A 22390-nucleotide genomic window follows, 5' to 3' on the forward strand; every position below is an offset into this window, starting at 1 on the left:
AGTAGTAGTAGTAAGGTTTAGAGATGATCATTTTGCCCCAAATCCCACAAACTGAAAAGAAGCAAGGCCTTGGATCAACCTCAAATGTGACTTGAAATCTGTGCTTTTCCTTCTTTGTAATTACCAAAACTAACTTTCTGGGAATTCATCCATGGTCCTTTAATGTTTAGGGAAATAGTGATTTTTAACTATGTACACAAATCCTTTGATATTCTTTGCTCCCTATTTCGCCCTCCCCTTGAGTGAGGCTGGACTTGATGGCTTTCTTCTAGCAAATGAATGTGGAAGAAATGATGGTGCATGTTTGGGTCTTTTTAAAATTTTTTATTTATTTTTGACTGCTCTGGGTCTTCGTTGTTATGTGGGCTTTCCTCCAGTTTCTGTGAGCAGGGGCTACTCTCTAGCTGCGATGTGCAGGCTTCTCATTTCGGTGGCTTCTCTTGTTGCAGAGCCTGGAGCACGCGAGCTTCAGCAGTTGCAGTTCTTGGGCTCTAGAACACAGAATCAATAATTGTGGGGCACGCGTTTAGCTGCTCCACAGTATGTGGGATCTTCCCGGATCAGGGACTGAACCCATGTCTCTTGCATTGGCAGGTGGATTCTTTATTACTGAGCCACCAGGCAAGCCCATGATTGGGTCTTAAAAGGCACTGTGGGGACTTCCCTGGTGATCCAGCGGTTCAGAATCTGCCTTGCAATGCAGGGGGTGCAGGTTTTGACACCTGGTCGGTGAATTAAGATCCCACAAGCCACGGGGCAATTAAACCTGCATGCCCCAACTAAGACCCATCAAAGCCAAATAAGTAAATATTTTTTAAAAGGCAGTGGGGAGTGGGGGGCGGGGTGTGGGCGTTCCATGGCTTCTCTCTTGCTTTCTGTCTCTTGACTTTGGGGGGAGCTCTCATCTCATGAAGACACCCAGGCAGCCCCATGAAGAGGTGTTATGGTGAGGAACTGAGGCCTCCAGCCAACAGCCACGTGGTGAGCTGTCTTGAAAGCAGACCCTCCCACCCCAGCCAAGCCTTCAGATGAAGCAGCCCCACCAACATCTCGACTACAATTTCACAAGAGACCCTGACTCATGGAAGGAGCCCTGTGGCCTCAGGAATCCAACCTTGGAGCCAAACACCCACAGTCCGGATGGGTCCTCATTCTCCCCCGTGATGTGCAGAAACAAATCTCGCTCTGTAAGCAGTGGACCAATTCCGTCAGGTCTGAGGACGCCAGAGAAACAGCAAGAGACACTTGGTCTGAAGGAAAGAGACGCACACAGAGGCTTGGGGCAGCCACTCCGTGTGTCCTGAGGGGAACCGCCGTGCCTGGGTTCCTCTTGCTTGTGGACAAACCCCAGGGCTCTGCACAGCCAGACAGACTGGACGGTAACTTAGAGATGTGGAAACCACCGTGCGCTGTGGCCGGGGTTCATCGAGGGATTGAGTCTGACCAAAAGCGAGGGACTTGACAGGAAGAATGCCAGGGCGAGGGTCTGCAGCTTTGTCCGGCGGCCCCCATGTGACGTGGTCTTCTGTCTGCATCCCATCTCCTCATCATTGAGGCAGGCAGGCTGTATCCCCCTTTGCAGGATCTCCAGGGCCAGGCTTACTGATTGTCAGCAGAGTGGAAAGTGCCCCCAGGGGATCAGTTTTGATTTTCCTCCCTGAGGTGAGCTCTTCTGATTTGAAATGAGTAAATTTCTTTGCTCATTAACAACAACAACAACAAAAAACTGCAGACACTTCCTTGGGCTGACAAGTCTACCTGGTATGTCATTGGCATTTACGGATTATCTGGGACATTTAGAGACTTTTTGTTTGCCTGGAACAGAGAGGGTTTCCCAGGATATGAGGCTTTCAGTGTTAAAAATGCATACAATCTGGGAAAATAGGATAGTCACTTATTGGCCTTTAGATAAGTGGGAAGTCAGGTAAATACAGATAGGTTTTTCTTTTTAATAAAAAATTAATGATAATATTTATCACTCACCTTCAGGGGAACATATCTTAACAAGAAATAAAACCCTTGATACTGAATTTCTTCAGGAAAGTCCAGTGCTCTTGCGGGGAAGGACAGAGTTCTGTTTCCTAGACTTGACCTCTTTGCCTTAAAGTTAGTTTCTGTTAGCAGCACTTGCAAACAATAACTCACCTGAAGAACTGGGCTTTTTCTAGAAAGACAAGTCAGGTGAAAGGTAGGTCGTTCTGTGAGTCAACATATCTGCAAGGAAGCAAACAAATTTAATTTAAATGCTAGCCAAGCTCTCAGAAGGACACCTGATTCTTCACAGGCTTGCATTTATCTTGAATATGATTATCAGGCTACAAAATTCACTGTGCCAGAAAAATAACTGTTTCAAATGAAAACATTTAACTTCATGTCCTTAGGAGTCTCTATTGTATCATGATGGTTGGAACTTGATCTTCGCCAATACCAGAGTCCTCATCTTTTCTTCGAGGTTGTGTCTAAGCTCGGGGTGGTGTTGGAGTTGAGAGGGTATAAGGTGCGGGAAAGGATGGAAGCAAGGGCCTCCATTGCTCAGAGCAAATCCTCCTGAGCCCGTGTGCTGCTCCAGACACTCAGTGCTTCAGAGGCATTCTTTCTCTTTGTCTCAGATCAGTATTGATCTGCACTATTTTTATCCCCATTTTACAGGTGAGGCCCAGAGAAGGGGAGAGACTTATGCAAGCATGACACAGGGAGTGAGAGGCAGAGCTGAGGTATGAAACCCAACAGCCTGATTCTAGAGGCAGCCGTCTAGGGTCCTTCATTTAACGAATGTTGGTGGATTGTTGTTACCTCGGGATGCAGCAATGAGCAAAGCAGACAGAGCCCCCTGCCCTGGAGGTGCCCCCATCCTGGCCTCTATACCCCACCGCCTCTTTTCAGCAGCCACAAGACATCCACTCCTCACTTGGTCCTGGGGCAGCGTTTTCTCTGGTTCCCACTCTAGAAGGCTCTGTGTCCGGTGACCCTCTTATTCCTTCCATCCTTCTCCTAGGAAGACAGACATTCATTCTGCTCTGTGTACCACACTGGCCACAGTGGTCAGCTCTTGCAGAGCTAAGAGCCTATCTCCTTCCAACTGCCCTCAAGCACAGGGCACCCTTGCTTTTGCCACATCAGGGCTCAGGGAGAGGTCTGATCCCCAGGACCCACCGCACTTCTTGCTCAGGTGGGTGCAGGGGCTAGTGCTCGACTTCCCAGAGCATCCATGCTTGCCCCTTTCCTCTTCTCACTCCCCTTCTCAGTGGACAGGAAACTGGCTGTAATTTACCCAGTGTATTCCATGTTCCATGTAACTTGACGGCTACAGATTTTCAGTTTCAAAACCCTAAAGCCTTCTCTGCTCATTGCAGAAAATCCCTTCCTCCAGCTGGACGTGTGTGGCTGATCCCAAGTGGCAGAAGGGTCACGTAAGGAATAACCACAGTGGCTTCCCTGGTAGCTCAGATGGTAAAGAATCTGCCTGCAATGCAGGAGATGTGGGTTTGGCCCCTGGGTCAGGAAGATCCCCTGGAGAAGAAAATGGCAACCCACTCCAGTATTCTTGCCTGGGAAATCCCATGGACAGAGGAGCCTGGCGTGCTACAGTCCATGGGGTCAAAAAGAGTTGGACACGACTGAGCAACACTTTCACTTTCAGGGGGAAAAAACCAGCTGTTAGCAGTGCAGGATGACGGCCTATCCTCATCTTGACACCTCAGGCCCTGTAAATAAGCACCATTTGGGACTTCCCTGGAGCTCCAGTGGTTAAGACTTCACCTTCCAATGCTGGGGGTGTGGGTTCCATCCTGGGTCAGGCAGCTAAGATTCCGCATGACTCACAGCCAAAAAACCATCACATAAAACAGAAGCAATATTGCAACTGATTCAATAAAGGCTTTAAAAATGATCCATATCAAAGAAATCTTAAAAAATATTAACGCTCACAATACCTCTTCAGCATACACCCTTCTTTGTACCTCAGTTTACTCACTTGTAAAGTAGGAATAAAAATAATATTCCCCTCATAGTCTGTTGGGAGGATTAAAATGAGTTATAAGTTGCAAGTGCTCAGAACAATTTCTGGCAAAGGGTGGATTACATGTGAGCTATCAGCTGCTGTCATTGTGATAATTTCGTGAGATATTTGTCTTTCCCTTTACATATATGCCAGGGTAAAGAACAATATTTTAAAAGTTTATTTCTGTATCCTCAGCACATGCCATGGTCAGGCATGTAGTAGTTATTCAAAACATGTTGAATTTTAATTGAATGAGCAAACCCTGTTATGTTTCTGTCTCTTAATGTTAAAAAATCATATTTGATGCAGTAAAGTCGGTAACTTCTCCCCGAAATCCATCCTCTCCCATTCCTTGAAGGAGATGACATTCCTCAGAATGTCAGAGCTGGGAGGTCATGTGTGAAGTGTTAGTCACTCAGTCCTGTCTGACTCTTCGGGCTCCCATGGGCCATAACCCGCCAGGCTCCTCTGTCCATGGGATTCTCTAGGCAAGAATACTGGAGTGGGTTGGCATACCCTCCTCCAGGGGATCTTCCTGACCCAAGGCTTGAACATGGGTCTCCTGCATTGCAGGCAGATTCTTTACTGTCTGAGCCACCTGTAGCCTAATCTTAACTTACAAAGACAAGTCATGAGCCCCTGGAAGGGGAAGTGAGGTGCCTGTGGTTACCTGGTTACAATGCAGTGAAGGAAGAATCGCCAACCCAGGAGACAGGGGTAGGGGCTTCTCACTTTTTTTGCACAGCTCTTCAATGAGAAAACAAAGCTTATCCTTTCCTTGTACTCATCACTCACTGATGCCACCGCAGGAATACTTCACAAATAGGCTCCGGGGTGGGAAGAGTACAGACCACACGATGCTAAAGAGATCAGGGTTCAGACCCCAGTTCCACCACTCACTGGTTGTGTGCTCTTGGGTAAATGAAGCCCCACTTTCCTTGTTTATAAAATGTGGACAATAAGCCAGAGTCTGCAAGAGTTTTGTGAGGACCAGAGAAAGGAATGTGTGAGTGCTTCTAGCACAGAGTAGACATGCTTGTCTCCTCCTCACCTCCCCTACCACCACCACCTGCTCTGGTAGCAAAGCAGAGAAGTGGAAGACAGGACTCTTTTCCTCCAGGAGATCACAATCTAAGATCATCAAACATCTTTCTGAGAAGGAAGAAGCTTGAGCAGGGATGAGCTGAAGGGCAGAGTCACTGGAGAGGGAACATGAACTGGGGAAGTTTCATGGAAGAGGCAGTCCTGGTTTTAAAGGAGAGAAAGCAGACAGATCACCAGTGTGGACAGAGCACGAAGCTTTTCCAAAGGGCTTTGCAGAGAGACAGTCCCTCCCCTGATGAAGTAGCCACCCTCCCTCTCTACCCCTCTCTCCCAGCTTGACCTCTTCACAGCACTTACACCGCTCGCTCACACTTGTCTTTCTATAATTGTATCCCCAAACGAGGGGCTTCCCTGGTGGCTTAGATGGCAGAGAATCTGCCTTCGAGACCTGGGTTCCATCTCTGGATCGGGAAGATCCTCTGGAGGAGGGCAAGGCAACCAGTTCCAGTATTCTTGCCTGGAGAATCCCACGGACAGGGGAACCCAGTGGGCTGCAGTCCATAGGGTTGCACAGTCAGATACGACCGAGCGACTTAGCACAGCACAGCATCCCCACTGAGAACACGAGAGACTTTCTGTTTCACGTTTAGTGCTATAGCTCCCCTTCCTAGAACAGTGTCTGGCACAGAACAGTTGTCCAAAGAAAACATTCGTGGAACGAATCAGGAGTGATAAGGTACAAAGGTAGAGACTGGGTTATCTTGGCAAGAAAGGGATGGTCAGACTGAGCAGAGGGTCTATGTTTAAAATATTGAGGAATGCAGCAGACGGGGCTAAGGTGCAAAGGCTGAGATTTGATTCTTTTCAGCGACAGAGAGAAAGGCTCGGCCGTGAAGCTGGTGGAGTGGCTTCCCTCTCCAGAAGGCCCACATTCCTGACCTTTGGCCAGTCCCTTTCACTCCCATACCAGCCGGTGAGGCTCGAGAGATAACCTCCAGCCACCCAAGACCCCGGGTGCCTTTAGGTCAGCCCTTTACACGGGGATCATCCGTGGTCACAAGTCATCCTCAACTATGTTTAACTCTGGCGAGTGTTGGTCCAAGGAGAGCGACGCGTTAGAAAAAAACAGACACTCAGAACCCACAAAGGAACATGGTTGAATCACCAAGCATCTTGTTTGTCTTAGAGGTTGAGGTAACCTCTAGGAATCTTACACCCATAAAACTGTCCGCAGTATTGAAAACATGCTGCAGGAAAACTCCCTGGTGGCCAGGAATGTCCCCTCCAACGTGGGATGGCACTAGAAACGTTCTGAAAAACTTGAATGACCGCGGGTTGCTCAGTGTTGCTGCTGTCCAGTAGGGGGCGCCGTTGGTACAAATTGTGTCATTGACACATTGACTCCATTATTCTCAGGACCGCCTGGCTGTGTTTACAGCTTTGCACAGACACTTGGCCCTGGTTTTTAAACACTGAATAGGGGACAGGTGTGCCAGGAGAAGAAAGTGGCTTGTTCCAATACTTTGAAGGAAAATGCTTTCCTGGTTGGCACCTTAATGACCGTAACTGGTTTTCTTCCTACAAAAACTTTTTCACGGCTTTCTAGTCCTCGTCATGTCAGATTGGCTTTTCTCCTAAAGAGATTATTTTATGTAGCTTATCCCAAGGATCAATGTTTGGTGTCCCTAGAATCCCCGTATTAGAGGAATGTCGAGCTGTTGGTCTGGGGGAACCCAAGTCCCATCCACCAGCTTGAAGAAAACCTAGACGACATAGGGTCAAGCCCAAGAGATGAACTTACCCTGGCAGCGAGGGTGATTATTTTGGAAAACTGCTCTTGAGTTCTCCTGTAAGCAATACACAGTCATTTGAAGAAAGGAGCTGCACCCTAGAAATCCCAAAGAAGGGGTTGATGAGAGCTTCCGAATGCCGGTTATTGTGTGCATGCTTCCCTGGTGTCTCAGTAAAGAAAGAATTCGCCTGCAATGCGGGAGACCAGGTTCCATCCCTGGGTCAGGAAGATCCCCTGGAGAAGATGGCTACCCACTCCAGTATTCTGGCTTGGAGAATTCCATGGACAGAGGAGCCTGGCGGGCTACAGTCCATGGGGTCACAAAGAGTTGGGCAAGACTGAGTGACTAACACTTCACTTTTTTTTTAACCCCCTTAGCCACAGGATGGTAGATCTGCATCTCTGGAAGCTTTGAGCTCACAGAATACGGGATGAATAAAGGGTGCCCTCCTGAATGCTAATCCTTCACCCCTTTCTAAGCAACAAACCCCCAAGGCTGGCTCAGCTTCCCCAGATCCTGCTTGGGCCACCTTGGGATGCCCAAGTCAGTATACGGGTCAGGAAAGCGCCAGGACTCTTGGGAACATGCAGATACACTGATCTTTTCTGGAGTCTTGGACCTTCCCTGTCCCCAACAAACCTGCTTCTGGTTCTTCTAGCAAAGGAGGGCAGAGAATCCCCCCAAAGTTCCAGGGCTCCTCATGGCTCAAGGACTCTGAGATCAGACATCCAGTCTGACTCGGTGTCTCAGGACGGCCAGGAAGTCCCTTCTGGCCCTCAACTCCCTCACACACACACACACCCACACCCCCACACACACACACCCACACACACACACAACTCCAGCGGATGGAGGTACCAGAGAGAGGCTGGGAAACAAAGGTGGCTTTCACCCAGAACCAGCTGAGAGGGGACGACCGTGGCAGGGTCTGCAGCCCCGAAGCAGGGTGCCGTCCTGTGACTCTGAGCTCAAAAATGTGTGAAATTTCTTTTTGCTGGGTATTCTACATCAAGCGGAACCTGTTCTCAGAGAAACATTCCATTTCACAGACCCTAATGGCTTTCCTCTGTGCCGATGCATTAATGAGGCTCCGGCTCGTTCTAATCAGAAGGAAGCCATGCAGATAATTGCCTGAATTTTTAATTCAGGGTTATGATAGGGGAATCAAAGTCACACTGCAGTTGCTGAGGCTGCCTCTGGTTCCAGGCCATTGACTTTTGCAATTTTCTTTGATTCCCCCTCTCCGTCTCTTTCTCCCCCACCCCCAGCTCTCTGCTTCTCCCTCTCTGGGACTTGGTGGAGACGACAGTTTCAGGTAGGGGCGGGCTTGGAGTAATGGAGCAGCCTTGGGGTCTCTACACAGTCTTTCTTCTTCCTCCTCCTCTTTTAAACCCTCTCTTTCCCCACCCCCACCCCCACACACACCATAAAAGGGTGGATACAGCCTGCACCTGTCACCCCAGGGCTGGTTCTGGGAGAGTGCCCCGCACTGGCCTTCCCACTCAGGGTCTTCATGCCCGTAGGCAGAAACAGGAAATTTGCCCCAGGAGAGGATCTCCCTTGGCAATTGACTTCTCATTTCACCCCAGTTCTTTGGAACAATGGAGAGAAATGGAAAGGCCAAGGGAAAAGAAACCAGGTGACAAGGGCAGCTCAGTGACCTGCTCTGGATGATGCGGGGACCTAGAGCAGGTGGGAAGCTGGAGGCATCTAAGCTTAGCTCTTATCTGAATTAACTCACACCACAATCCCCGCACACTGGAAATTCTAAAGAACTCACAGGTCTCTGAGAGCTTACAGGTGGTAGAAAGAGGTGCAGCCGAACTGGTTAGATTATTTGCCACCCGCCAGCAAGAACCCAGAGGTTGGTACAGAAGGAGGCTCCCTGACGTTGGGCAGTCTTCCCACTGTATCCAAGACCTTGGAGTGAAATAGAATTTGCTAGGGTGAAAGTCAGTCTTTCTGGCTCAACCCCAACCAGGCAAGCTGGGTTTTCCGGGAAAGCGACTGTTCCTGCAAGGAATGTCTTCTTCCAGCATCCTCCAGGGCTGGCTCTACTACAACAGTATCAGCAGATGTTTGCACTGAAAGCCAGTAGTCAGCAGAATGACTCCATCCCTTCCAGATGGGGCTGCTGAATCCCTGGTCACCCAGTCATATGGTCTCTAACAGCAGAATGTATTTCCACATCTCTGGTTCTATACAGGTTCAGGATTCTTACTTTCAAAAATAGGGAAAAGATGTTTGCACCATGACTGAGCATTTTCTACGTACCAAGGCTCCTTTACCATCATTCCATCTAATCACAACAAGTGCGTCATGAAGAAGAGATGACCACCTCTACCTTACAGATCAGGAAAATCAGGTTCACCAGAAAGAAACAGAAATTTTGCCACCTCCTGTATCTCCCCTTCCATTGGAACGTTTCTTCGATGGAATCCAGAAGTTCCTTTATAGTTGTGTTCTCAGGGCTTGGTGATGCAGTCTTCCCAACTGAAGGCTTTCAGAAATTATAAGGAGCAGTTAGCTTTATCATGCTGGTGGAATTTGCCCTCCTTGGGGCTTTTGTCTCCTCAATAAAAAATGTCACCTCATGCTTGAGACCCAGGTTTGACCCCTAGTTCAGAAAGATCCCCTGGAGAAGGGAATGGCGACCCATTCCAGTAGTCTTGCCTGGAGAATTCCAAGGATGGAGGAGCCTGGCGGGTTATAGTCCATGGGGATCGCAAAGAGTCAGACCCGACTGAGTAGCTAACCCTTTCACTTTCATGCTTGAAGAGCACCCCTCTCCCTAACGTGCCCAAGCAACCTTCAGGATGCTCTGCTGCCACCTGGACACTAACCCGGAAAGGGGAGAAGACTCAACTCCTTAGCAGCATTCCTTCCATTTAGACCAGTGGACCTCATCTTGGCTCTGTAATATATGAAGATAGCACAGAATATCCTAAGAAATATTTGTGAATCTCTGTTGAACTTTTTATGCAAAATCACTCTCCACTTCTTTTAATAAAAAAAAAAAAAAATCTTGTGCTTTGGAATACATTTATGCAGAATTAGGGTCTCATCTGTTCAGGAATAGTTTGACCCAGGAATCAAAGTGGGGGTCTCCTGCTTTGGATTCTTTACCAACTGAGCTATCAGGGAAGCCCATCATCTATTCAACCAGTCAGCAAACAATGAGCACCTACTATATGCCAGGCTCTGCCAAACGCCGAGGATATTAAGTTAAAAGACTGAGTCCTGCCCTCTGGGAGGTCGCAGTTTATTGGGGTAGATGAATGCGTAAAGACTTACTGCTCAGGGTAAGGGCTGCAGCAGAGGCAAGTACGATATATTATGAATATTGACAGGGATTCTGAAACCAAGTTAACAAGATGATAAGTAAACTCCAACAAAATGGAGAGGAATAGCAAAAACGCTTATTCCTGAACCCAGAGTATAGACCCAGTCAGGGACGAAAGACCCCAGTGGAAACTTGGTTCCTGGAACTTCCCTGGTGGGCCAGTGGATAAGACTCCATGCTCCCAATGCAGGGGGTCAGGGTTCAATCCCTGGTCAGAGAATTAAGATCCCACATGCTGCAGCTAAACCCTTGTGCTGCAGCTGTTGAGCCATGCCATCTAGAGCCCACGTGCCACAACTAGAGAAGCCCGCCTGCCAACAATTGTAGAAGCCTGGGCACTGCAACGAAGATCCAGTGCAGCCAAAAATATAAAAAATAAAATAAACCTGAGTCCCTTCTCAAGAGCCATCTTTCTCTTAGCTCCCGGAGACCCAGACTGCTCCCCAGGTCCTGTGCATTCCAGCTCCAGCCCTGTGAACTTGGAGTTAATGATTAAACTGGGCATCGGTGCCATGGCTTCCTTGGGGTGAGCTGGACTGCTCAGCTCTGGAAACTGCCAAGTTCCTGGCTCTGCTCCAGCCCAGGATAAGCCAGAGACACAGCCAGGCCCCACACCCAGAGGCAGCTCTTTTTCCAAGTCGGCTGGAATCTCAACGATATGCAGTCTTCGAACCTCCTGCTGCACACCTAAGGCACTGTGGTACAGTAGAAGGGGGGTGTTCGAGGAGGTGGGAGTCTTGGGTCCAAATCCTGGTTCTGTTCCTAACCAGATGGGTGACCTTGGGACAGTCTCCTTACCTGTTCTGAAGTTCAGGTTCCTCATCCATAACAAAAGAAGGTTGGACCAGAGCATTCCTTGTTCTCTCACACTTCCATGACTTTGCACCTTTCCCTGGCACACCCTTCCTATCCCTTCTGCTTCTTACTCATCCTCCAGGATGCAGCTGAAGGGTCGCCATCTTCAGGAAGTCTTCCCCAACCTTCTCGCTACAGACTGAAAGGGGGGTGCCCCTCCTTTTACTAGATAGAACTCTGTGTTCCCTTTAGCCCATTGTTATCATTGCTTTTTTTGTCCCACGAGTCTGCAACTGAACAATGCCTAGTGTCTAGCGTATGCGTGTTCAGAAATTTTAAGTTTCATCCAGTTAGAGTCGTCATGATTACTGATACTGATGAAATTATTTCTACCATTTTACTTTGTGTTTTCTTTCGATCGCTTCTTTTTAAGCATTCTACCAACATGACTGTATCTTCTTTTGTTTGGTTTGGAAGTTTTCCACTTTATTTCCATTCTTCTTGTAGGAACCCTTAAAATTTACGTTAGTAAATACTTGCTTTAATGACTATAAAGTTAACCAGTATCTCTAACTTCTTATCCCCAAAAAGGAAGACTTTAGAACATTTTAACTGTTCTTCCTAAATTCCTATTGTGTCTTAGTATTTTAGCTTTATTTTATTTTTAAACCTCTAAAATTACTTTAAAAATTTTGTATGATGATTATTTAGATATAGCAATGGGCTTATGTATATATTTTATTTTTGCTCATATTGCTTCTTGCAAGGCACCTCCTTCTGTCTGGGCTTAATTCACTTCTTGAAGCACATCCTTCAGTAGTCCCTCCAGTAAGAGTTTATGATGATAAACTCTGTCTTCGTTTGAAAATGTCATTATTTTGCCATCTCTCTTGAATAATAGTTCAGCTGGGTATAAATTTATACACCAATGATTGTTCTTCCTTTGCACTTTGAAGATTATTTCCACCGTGTTCTGAAACATTTGGTGGCTAATAAGAGGTCTTGTTTCAGTCTGACATTGCTGTATAGGAAACGTGTTTGTATTCATACTTTTTCACACTTTTAACATTTGACAAACATAGCTTTTAACATTTTCGTGTTTTGTTTTGCTCTATGTTCCTTCTGCAGCTTCATTATGCTCATGTGTCTACGTGTGTAGCTGTTTTTATTTATCTTGCATGTGACTCAATATACTCCTTTAATCCAAGAACTCATTTATCTTTTTTCCAAATTTCAAAGCCAGGATCCCTTTAAACATTCCCATTTCTAAATTTTCTTTAGACTCTCTTTTAGAATCTCTATTAAAACCATGTTGGACTTTCTTATTCTATATTTCATGTCTCTTAATCCCCTTCCACAACATATTTTTCTTCACTTAACTATGTTTCATTTTGGGCGATTTCCTTAGTTCCACATTTCATATCACTAATTTTCTCTTCATTTGCAGCTTTTCTATCATCTAACCAGTTTATTAAGTTTTTGGTTTCAATGACCTATATTTTTCATTTTTAAAAAGTCCACTTTTTCAGACATCCTTATTCTAAATACTAAAAACTGTGTCCCTTTCTTAACCTTTTATCTCTTTAAATATTTTAAACACACACATTTTATAGTCTTTCCAGAATGTTCTATTATTGATAGCTTTGTATTATATATACAAATGCTCCCATTTATTATCTCTGTTAACTCTCCCTCATGGTGCTTTGGTTCTTAATGTAGTTTGTAAGTTTTCATCCTGGTCTCATCTTCAGCAGTGATTATCTTTCGTGCCATTTCACATATGACTTTTCTAGGACCTTAGCGATTTTGCTGGTTCAGATTGGTTCTTATGCTGTACCACCTGGATATTATAAATTCAAACTCCACACTGACATATGACAGTGGCTTGGGTTTACAATTTCTCAAGAGCATCTATTCTTCCACCCAGAGTCCGGGTGGATGTTAAGACTCCTGGTAAATTCCCTAATTTGGTGAGCAACTCTCCAGTTCCCATTTGTATGCAGAGGAACCCGGAGAATTCTCCCCACTTCCCCACCTCTCCTTATCCTCAGTTTCTCTGCTGTGCCTTCGCTTAGTACTGAAACTTAGCCTCCCTAGCCTGCCTCTGGATCTGAGACCCCTGTCAGCCATCAGGGTCCCAGTGCCTGCTTACTATGCTAACTTTGAACCCTTCTCTTTCGTTATTTCTTACAAGCTCGAAAATGTATTTTAGGGGAAAGTTTTGTTCTACTCAATCCAGATTTTCTATGAATCTGTAGACAAACAAGCCCACGTCAGTCAATCTCATTAACCAGACATTTCCAGAAATCTCATTCTGATGAATGATATGCAAGATTCCTCCAGCTCTGAAGTCTATACTTTTTTAAAAAAATATTTTTTTATTGGGAGATAATTGCTTTACCATATTGTGCTGGTTTCTGCCATACATCAACACGAATCAGCCACAGGTATACATATGTCCCCTCCCTCTTGAACCTCCCTCCCATCTCCCACCCCATCCCACCCCACTAGGTTGTCACAGAGCCCTGGGTTGAGCTCCCTGTGTCACACAGCACATTCCCACTGGCTATCTTGTTCACATGTGATAATGTATATGTTTCCATGTTACTCTCTCAATTCGTCCCACCCTCTTCTTCCCCTACTGGGTCCGCAAGTCTGTTCTCTGTGTCTGTATGTCCACTGTTTCCCTGCAAATAGGTTCATCAGCACCATCCTTCTAGATTCCATATGCATGAGTTATTTACATGTACTCAAAGGAGAAGCCTGACATCAGAAACAGAAATCCAAGAACCTTGTCCATCTTTCCTGCTTCTGCTGCTGCCAAGTCGCTTCAGTCGTGTCCGACTCTGTGTGACCCCATAGAGGGCAGCCCACCAGGCTCCCCTGTCCCTGGGATTCTCCAGGCAAGAACACTAGGGTGGGTTGCCATTTCCTTCTCCAATGCATGAAAGTGAAAAGTGAAAATGAAGTCGCTCAGTCGTGTCCGACTCTTAGCGACCCCATGGACTGCAGCCTACCAGGCTCCTCCATCCATGGGATTTTCCAGGCAAGAGTACTGGAGTGGGGTGCCATTGCCTTCTCTGCCATCTTTCCTATATACACGGAAATAAGACATAGGGTTCAGTGACTCTAGTGGACATGTCTTGGCACATGAACCAAGGTTCTCTCCTAGTTACATTTGGTGACGATAGTCAGAAAATATACTTTTTTGTGTTATTTAAAATGGAAGCAATTCTATTGACCCAACTTATGGAATATTAGAAGACCCAAAGAATTGTTCTAAAGAGCTTTCTGTGTATTGTGATTTATTCCCAACAATGTTAGCAGTCCAATGTCAAGGCACATTACTGATGAGCTCTTCTTCATGGGTGTTAGAAATGTGCAAGGCTTAGGTGAGAGGGGAGTTTGTGGGAGAATAGATACGTGTATAGGTATGACCGAGTTCCTTTGCTGTCTATCTGAAACTATCACAACATTGTTAATCAGCTACACTCCAATATAAAATACAAGGTTTTAAAAAATGCATATGTATTAAGCAGTATATAATATAGCCTTAATTTAGAAAAAAAAAAAAAAAGAAATTTGCAAGGCTTATAGGAGGAAGACTGGTCCTCAGAAAATTCCCATGCAAGCCCGAGCAACTGAAGGAAATAGTTTCTACAATCTGCCTTTCTAGAATGAAGACATGGTAATAATTTGCTGTGTTACAGGATTTTTATTTATACTGCCATGAAACTACCCCAGAGAAGGCTCCATTTGTTTTGCCCATGAAAATCATTGCAGTTTGACTCAGCCCTGAAAAGTAAAGTGTGCTAGTTTTCTGTCTGACTCTTTGAGACCCAGTGGACTGTAGCCCACCAGGCTCCTCTGTCCATGGGATTCTCTAGGCAAGAATACTGGAGTGGGTTGCCATTCCCTTCTCCAGGGGATCTTCCCGATCCAGGGATTGAACCCGGGTCTCCTTCACTGTACATGGATTCTTTACCATCTGAGCCATCAGGGGACACAGAGATGAACAGGATGAGTGCTCTCCAAACCCTCACAGTCTGGATGATACGAAACATGGGTAAAAATGGAAACTTTTCTGTGATTTTTTTTTTCCGTTTTATTTTCATTTATTCACCTACTTAGAATCTTTGGCATTCCTCCTAAACAATTCTGCTTCTGGAACTTCCCTGGTGGTCCAGTGGTTAAAACTCTGCACTTTGACTGCAGGGGGCATGAGTTCAATCCCTGGTCAGGGAACTAAGATCCCACATGCCGCATGGTGGCCAAAACAAACACAAAAAAAATGCTGATTCATACCAGTAAGTCAGTCTATGGAATTACATCTAAAATAATGAACAATATTTTTCAAAATTCCCCTTTCTCCTGAACAGTGAGAACAGCATTTTTGGACCTCACTTCATGGTAGCTTGTAAAGTATAAGGTATCTCAACAAACCCTACCACATGAAATTCATTTTCCCTTTGAAGCCACAGAAGGGCAGAACTTAGAACAAGCCTGCAGGAGCCTGCTCTTTCTCTGAAACCCAGAGCCCCTGCTCTGCATGTCTCTTGGGGCACCTGGCACTTTTCATTCTATATTATCACTGCTTGCATATTTTTCTCATCTTCATCCCTGGAATCAAAACCCCTTGAAGTCAGGGCTCATGCCTGGTTCATCTTATAGTTCTGTAAGTGGAAGTGAAAGTCGCTCAGCCGTGTCCGACTCTTTGTGACCCCTTGGACTTAATCTGCCAGGCTCCTCTATGCATGGAATTCTCCGGGCAAGAATACTGGAGTGGGTAGTCATTCCCTTCTCCAGAGGATCTTCCCAACCCAGGGGTCAAACCCAAGTTTCCCACACTGCAGGCAGATTCTTTACTGTCTGAGCCACCTGGGAAGCCCATAGTTCTGTAAAGTTCTGCTTAAAATTGTTTTTGTCCTATTTGATCTAGTCCAAAGGCAGCTGAGCCCAAGACTGTTCAATTGCTTACTAAAAATTGCACACCAATGAGGGAATTCTCTGGCAGGCTGATGGTTAAGATTCCATCCTCCCAATGCAGGCGGGAGCTGGTTTGATCCCTGATCTGAGCAGGGAACTAGGATCCTGCATGCTGTGTGGCCATAAAACATCTTTTTAAATAATAATAATAAAAAAAAAATTGCAGATCAAGACAGAGGCAAATAGTGTCAGCAACACTAGGACCATCATATACACTCAGCAAACACCTGTTCTCTAATTCAGTGCTTCTCAGACAGTAACTGACCACAGATCATGCAGGGTGATTTTTTAAATGCAGATTCTGATTAGAAGGTCTGGGATAGGGCCTGAGGTTCTGCATTTTTAACAAGCTCCCAGGGAGTCCAGTGCCACTGGCCCACAGACCACGCTCCGACGAGCAAGGATCTAACGCAAGACACACCCTGTGTTGTGGACACGCACCACGTGGGCTGGCATTGAGAGGGTGGAACAGAGCAACCACATATAAGAGAGAAGGAGAAGACCCAGACTCTCAAAGCTAAGAGTTCAAAGGCCACAGGAAAATGCGGGCCGGAAACGTGTGCGGTTAGTATCCTAGGTGACAGGAGAAGGAAGAACCAACGATTTCCCTGGGTTAACCACAGGAAACTTCAATGTATTTCCTTGCAGGGCACTCATTTCCCTCTCTAGTGACTAACGCTAACGCTTTTTTTTTTCCCTGAGTTTTCAAGCAGAAGTGTACCCAAGGCAGCCTCCTTCAGGCATGCGTACTCAGCGGCCCAAGGACCCCATCCTCCCCCACACCCCCAATGCCTCTGGGGGTGTGGCAGGACTGGGGCCATTACTAGACGATCATCTAATCAGAAGATATTGACCCAGACTTCAGCCTCTCTGGTTCCTCTGAGTCCACCTAGTTTTGAGACACCGTCCCAGACAGGGCATGAATGCCTGACTTCTTAGTACGGTGCTGGGCAGAGGGGGAAATTGTGATGAAAGGGGGTGGCCATCTGCTTCTCGGTTATCATATAGCTGGGGTGCTTCTATAGTGAGAGCTCCTTAACTCTGCTACTCTGACTCTGGGACTTTTTTCTTACAGAATGAAAAACAGAGAAACAACAACAAAAATCCGTGTTTCAGTAATAATCTCATTTACATTTAATTACATCGCCCTGGGCATTTTTCTTTCACTGGCAATGATTGAGGCCTATAAACAGTGTCTAGGACCCTCAGGTCATAGTCACTTCCTGCAAATGAAACTGAGATGGGGTCCCCTGAGCCAGCCCGCAGCTGCTGGGTACCCGGAGTCTGCCTTGTTCCCTCTGGGAATGGGCATGCCAACTCTGACAGCAAGTTCTCCAAAAGGCTATTTGAAATAGGCTGGGAAAGCGAACAAAGATGAGGAAGTAAATTCCTCGAAGGGGGCACCCAAGTGTTGCTGCCAAGAAAGATGCAAAAGCCTCAGCTCTCCAATTCTGTATATCTTATCCTTTCTTTCTTAAAAAAGATCCCCTGGAGAAGAGAATGGAAACCCACTCCGATATTCTTGGCTGGAGAATCCCATGAACAGAGGAGCCTGGAGGGCTACAGTCCATGGGGTCGCAAAGAGTCAAACACGACTGAGTGATTAATACTACTTTCTTAAAGATTAACAGGGGAAAAGCAGCTAAGCTGAGGAGAGTGCCTCAAAGTCAACAGACCCCAAGTGCATGATCAGAGGCAGAGCATAAGAGCGGTAGCATGGGAGTGGGAATGGAGGTAGCTCTTTTGGGGACACTGGAATTTTGGAGAGAGAGGAGCCTGAGAAGTTGTCTAGATCAGTTTACAAATGGGAAACCAAGGCCCAGGCAGGGGAAGAGTTGACTCAAGTCTCTATGCAAATACTCCTAGTATATTTTAAATGCATTTATGAAAATATAGGGATGAGGGGACTTCCCCAGCTGGCTCAGTGCTTAAGAATCTGCCTTCCAATGCAGCGGACGGGAGTTCAATCCCTGCTGGGGGAGCTAATATCCTACACGCTGCGAGGCAACAAGAGAAGCCCTCTGCCTCTGCTATGGATCGTAACTAGAGAAAGCCAGCACACCTCAATGATGAGCCCCTGAATCTCAATGAAGACCCGGTGTAGCCAAAATAAATCAATAAATAATGAAATAGAATATGGGCTTATGTCCTTTTAATAAAATTCCCTTGGACTATTATCAAGGAGGACTTCAGAACTGATCTGTGAAGGTTCAAGAGCTGTAAAGCAAGCTCAACCATCTTTAACCTTCTCTTTGATACTCTCAGGACTCCCTGGATTCACTTGGGGAAAAAAAAATCATCACATTCATGAAAGATGTATGTGACCACATTAAGTCAGGGGAGGAAAACTACAGCCCTCTGGTTTGGACACCCATGAGTTGAGAATGGTTTGCACATTTTTGGATGGTTGAAAAGAAAACAAACAAACAAAAAATAACACTTCATGATGAGAAAATTAGGTAAAATTCAAATTTCAGTGTCTGTAAGTAAAGTCTTGTTGGTACACAGCCACATGAGTTTGTTTACAGATTAACTATGGCCAATTTTATACTACAATGGCCAAGTCCATCAGCTGGCCAAACTATAGCGTGTTCAAAGCCAAAAATATTCACTATCCTGCTCTTTACAGAAAGAGCTTGCAAGCCCTTCATGTCAAGAATAAAAGTTTGGAGTAGGATGTTGGACGTGATCCCAGGCTTTGCCATCTAAAGCTAGAAATTTCCAAGGTGGGGTAGGGGTGGGACACATCACTCATGAAGACAATTCTCTACAAGCTTACAGAGGACCGTGTATGGAGAGGGCAAGGATTAATCCCTTGTGCGGAGAGAGGGTCGTGTCTTTGTGAGCTGCTTCTCTCAGCTCTGGGCCTTCCCTGCATTTGACAACCTACATTAGCCCTGACTGCCCCTCCATCAGAGCCTCCGGTGGTCCCTCCACGTGATCCTTAAAGACCATAGCCTTTCCCATGAAGGTATCACCGGTACCCCTTCCATCTGAGACCTTGTGTCTGCTATTGGTATAGTCGGAGATCAGAAATAAAGGCATCCAAATCAGAAATGTGTGCTTTGACCTGGTAGTAACAGTGTCAGAGAGATTACCCTGGTCATCCAGTGGTTAAGAATCCGCCTTCCAGTGCAGAGGATGAGAGTTCAGTCCCTGATTGAGGAGCTAAGATTCAGTGAGTCACAATGAGAAGAACCCTAGCACCACAGCGAAGAACTTGTGCAGCCAAAAAAGAAAAAAATGTGTCGGAAAATAGGGTGAATGAGAAAGCCTCTAGAATTTCCTCCTCTGAGACACTGCCTCTACTCCCTTGGGAAGACTTAGAGACACTTACCTTTGAGCCCCTTTGAACCTTAAACAGCATTCAGCATCATACTGCAATTAACACATTGCCTTGTAAATTATTTTTTGTGTATCTGTCTCCAGAAAGACAAGGACCTGATCTTTTCATCTCTGGACCACCACCACCCCGCCCTCTACCCGTCCCAGGACCTAGGACCACATATAGCACATAGCGATGTATAAGTTTGCTGCTGCTGCTGCTAAGTCGCTTCAGTCGTGTCCGACTCTGTGCGACCCCATAGACGGCAACCCACCAGGCTCTGCCGTCCCTGAGATTCTCTAGGCAAGAACACTGGAGTGGGCTGCCACTTCCTTCTCCAATGCATGAAAGTGAAAAGTGAAAGTGAAATCGCTCAGTCATGCCCGACTCTTAGCGACCCCATGGACTGCAGCCCACCAGGCTCCTCCATCCATGGGATTTTCCAGGCAGGAGTACTGGAGTGGGGGGCCATTGCCTTCTCCAATAAGTTTGCTAGAGTTTCTATAACAAAATACCGCTGACTGAGTGTCTTAAGCAACAGAAACATTATTTTCTCACAGTTCTGGAGGCTGGAAATCCAAGGATCAAGATGTCAGCAGGTTTGATTCCTCTCAAGGCCGCTCTTCTTGATTTGTAGACAGCCTCCTTCTTCCTATGTCATCAAAAGGCCTTTTCTCTCTGTGTTTATCCCTGGTTTCTCTTCATGTTCTTATAGGATAGCTCAAGCTCAGTCATGTCTGACTCTTTGCAACCCCATGGACTGTAGCCTGCCGGGCTCCTCTGTCCATGGGATTCTTCAGACAAAGAATAGTGGAGTGGGTTGCCATTTCCTACTCCAGGGGATCTTCCCGACCCAAGGATCAAACCTGCATCTCTTGTGTCTCTTGCATTGGCAGGTAGATTCTTTACCACTGCGCCACCTGGGAAACCCTCATCTTCTTATAAGGACCCCAGTTATATTAGATTAGGGCTCTACTCTTCTGACTTCTTTAATTTTCATTATCTCTTGAAAGTTCCAAATCTCCAAATGTAGTCATATTGAGGGTTAGAGTATCAACATGTATATTTGAGCGGCATGCAATTTAGGCCACATCACTGACTGTCTAACAAGTTTCTTTTGGAAAGTAGGATCATATGTGCAAAAATATTTACAAGTGGCAGAGCAGGTTACACATGTACATATTTCACTATCAGGTTCCCTCCCCCTCCTTAACTTCCCCTCTCCTCCTGAAACTAACTCACGAGCCACCAGACATGGGTTCTGTTGAGTTTCATGCAGCAAACATGAGAAAGGGGCCTGTGCTATTCTGGTCTCCCCAAGGGTATTGACCTCAAAGCAAAAGACTCTCCAGACCGCTCAGTCATCTCAGGTCCTCAGGGCAGTAAGATACACGTTTTATATCATAATCTGGTGTTATACTTCACAAAAAATAACGTTACTCTACCATCCACTGGCATTTTCAAACATATTCTTTGAAGAATAACTGATTTCTGTCTGTGAACCAACAAATTGACTATATGTCCCATAAAATGGACCAGGACCTGCAGTTTGAAAACCATTGCTATATTCCTTCAAAGGAAAGCAAAGAAGGGTCCCTTCCCTTTTTTCCCCCCAGTTATTAGTCTTCTCTACCAAACTTAACATTGTACAGAAGAGTTCTACAGACATTATCTCATTTGATTTTACTACAATCCTGAGAGATACATTTTATAAATGAAGAAACTGACAGCTAGAAATATTAGTTAACTATGTTCAAGGTCATTCAGCCAGAATTCTACTGGGGTTAGAACCCATGTTCTCTGACTCAGATTCAAAATACTCTCAATATATCATGCCAAGTAGTTTTATCTTTGTAGAAAGAGGGAAATTTTGCCCATTTTCCTCATCCACATATTTACTTTAATGTCATCATTGATTATTCTTACCTTACTTTCTAGCATTAGAAAAATTTTAAACTTTGGGGTAATCTGATTCCTGATTAGATTAGTCTCAAAATTTTTATAAAGCCTGAGTAAACTTTTTTCTGATTATTAAAAAATAGAAATAAATTATATAAAATTTGGGAAAATATAAAAAAGTCAACCAAAATCTGAATACCAAGACTTTCCTGGGGGTACAGTGGTCAGACTCCACACTTCCAATGCAAGGGTGTGGGTTTGATCCTTGGTTGGGGAATTAAGATCCCACATGCCCCATGGCCAAGAAAATTTAAAAAGAAATAAAAAGTAAAATCAAAATATGAATACCCAGACCCAGAAAAAAGAAATCATTAAGGCATTTTGGATATTTCCTTCCAGTTTTCTTTTCTATACACAGGCATGTTTTTAGTACTTAATTGACGTCATACTTGATTTTATTGTCTGAACATTATCCCAGAAGTCTTTTTCCATGTTCTTTCAAGCTCTTGTGTTTTTAATGGCCCCCAAAATATTTTATGATGTGAATGTGCCACAGTTTACTTAACCATCCCCTAGTGTTGGACACTGGTTTGTTTCTAGATACCATTTTTGTAAATCAAACTTAAGAAATAATGACCTAACTACTTTTCAATGCCCAGGTGTTTTTCCTGGGTCAGTTCCAACATTCTCTGAATCTTTTTTGGAAATTAGACCTAGACGGAGACCTTCAATATCACGTAGTTCAGTATCCTCAATTTAAAGGTGTGGATTCCTAAAGAAATTCCCATGGGGCTGTAGAATAGTATAGCTGAACGATGTACAGGGCAGAGTCAAGAAGCCCATGCCCTTGAACTTGGGAATTCGGGTCATTTTAGCAATTAGAAATGAAAAATAATTTTATTTACTTGTTTGTTTTTGGCTGTGCTGCTTGTCATGTGGAATCTTAGCTTCCCAAGCAGGGTTAGAACCCCCATCTCCTGCATCAGAAGCGCAGAATCTTAACCATTGACCACCAAGGAAGTCCCAGAAATGAAAAATAATTTAAGGAGACGCTGGCGCAAGGGCTATATTTCCATCAGTCACCTGTAGCACAACTCCTACAGACTTACATGAAGTAAGTCCCCATGGAGGGAAGCATCAGAATTTGGGAAACGGGAAGTTGCCCCCAAATTACACTGTAAGGTAATTACAGAACGGGGCCCTGA

At 45.4% G+C, this 22390-nt stretch overlaps 1 long non-coding RNA gene across 3 annotated transcripts in view; it reads right to left on the reverse strand.

Moving 5' to 3' along the window:
- Nucleotides 1–311: 311 nt before the first annotated feature.
- Nucleotides 312–22390, reverse strand: part of LOC147352600 (uncharacterized) — a 30904-nt gene continuing 8825 nt past the window's right edge. The window contains exons 1-3 of one of the 3 annotated variants that reach the window (XR_015148273.1): nt 10979–11169; nt 2146–2214; nt 312–491 (exon numbers count right to left, since the gene is read on the reverse strand). This is a non-coding gene — a long non-coding RNA (uncharacterized LOC147352600). Of the gene's footprint in view, nt 492–2145; nt 2215–6845; nt 6938–10978; nt 11170–22390 lie in introns of those variants that run through there. The other 2 variants (XR_015148275.1, XR_015148274.1) reach the window with 2 other exon arrangements.

The sequence above is a fragment of the Bos grunniens genome, chromosome 19 (genome assembly GCF_055505025.1).
Source record: "Bos grunniens cultivar Pamir isolate PY7600 chromosome 19, Bosgru_T2T1.0, whole genome shotgun sequence".
Classification (NCBI taxonomy): Eukaryota; Metazoa; Chordata; class Mammalia; order Artiodactyla; family Bovidae; genus Bos; species Bos grunniens.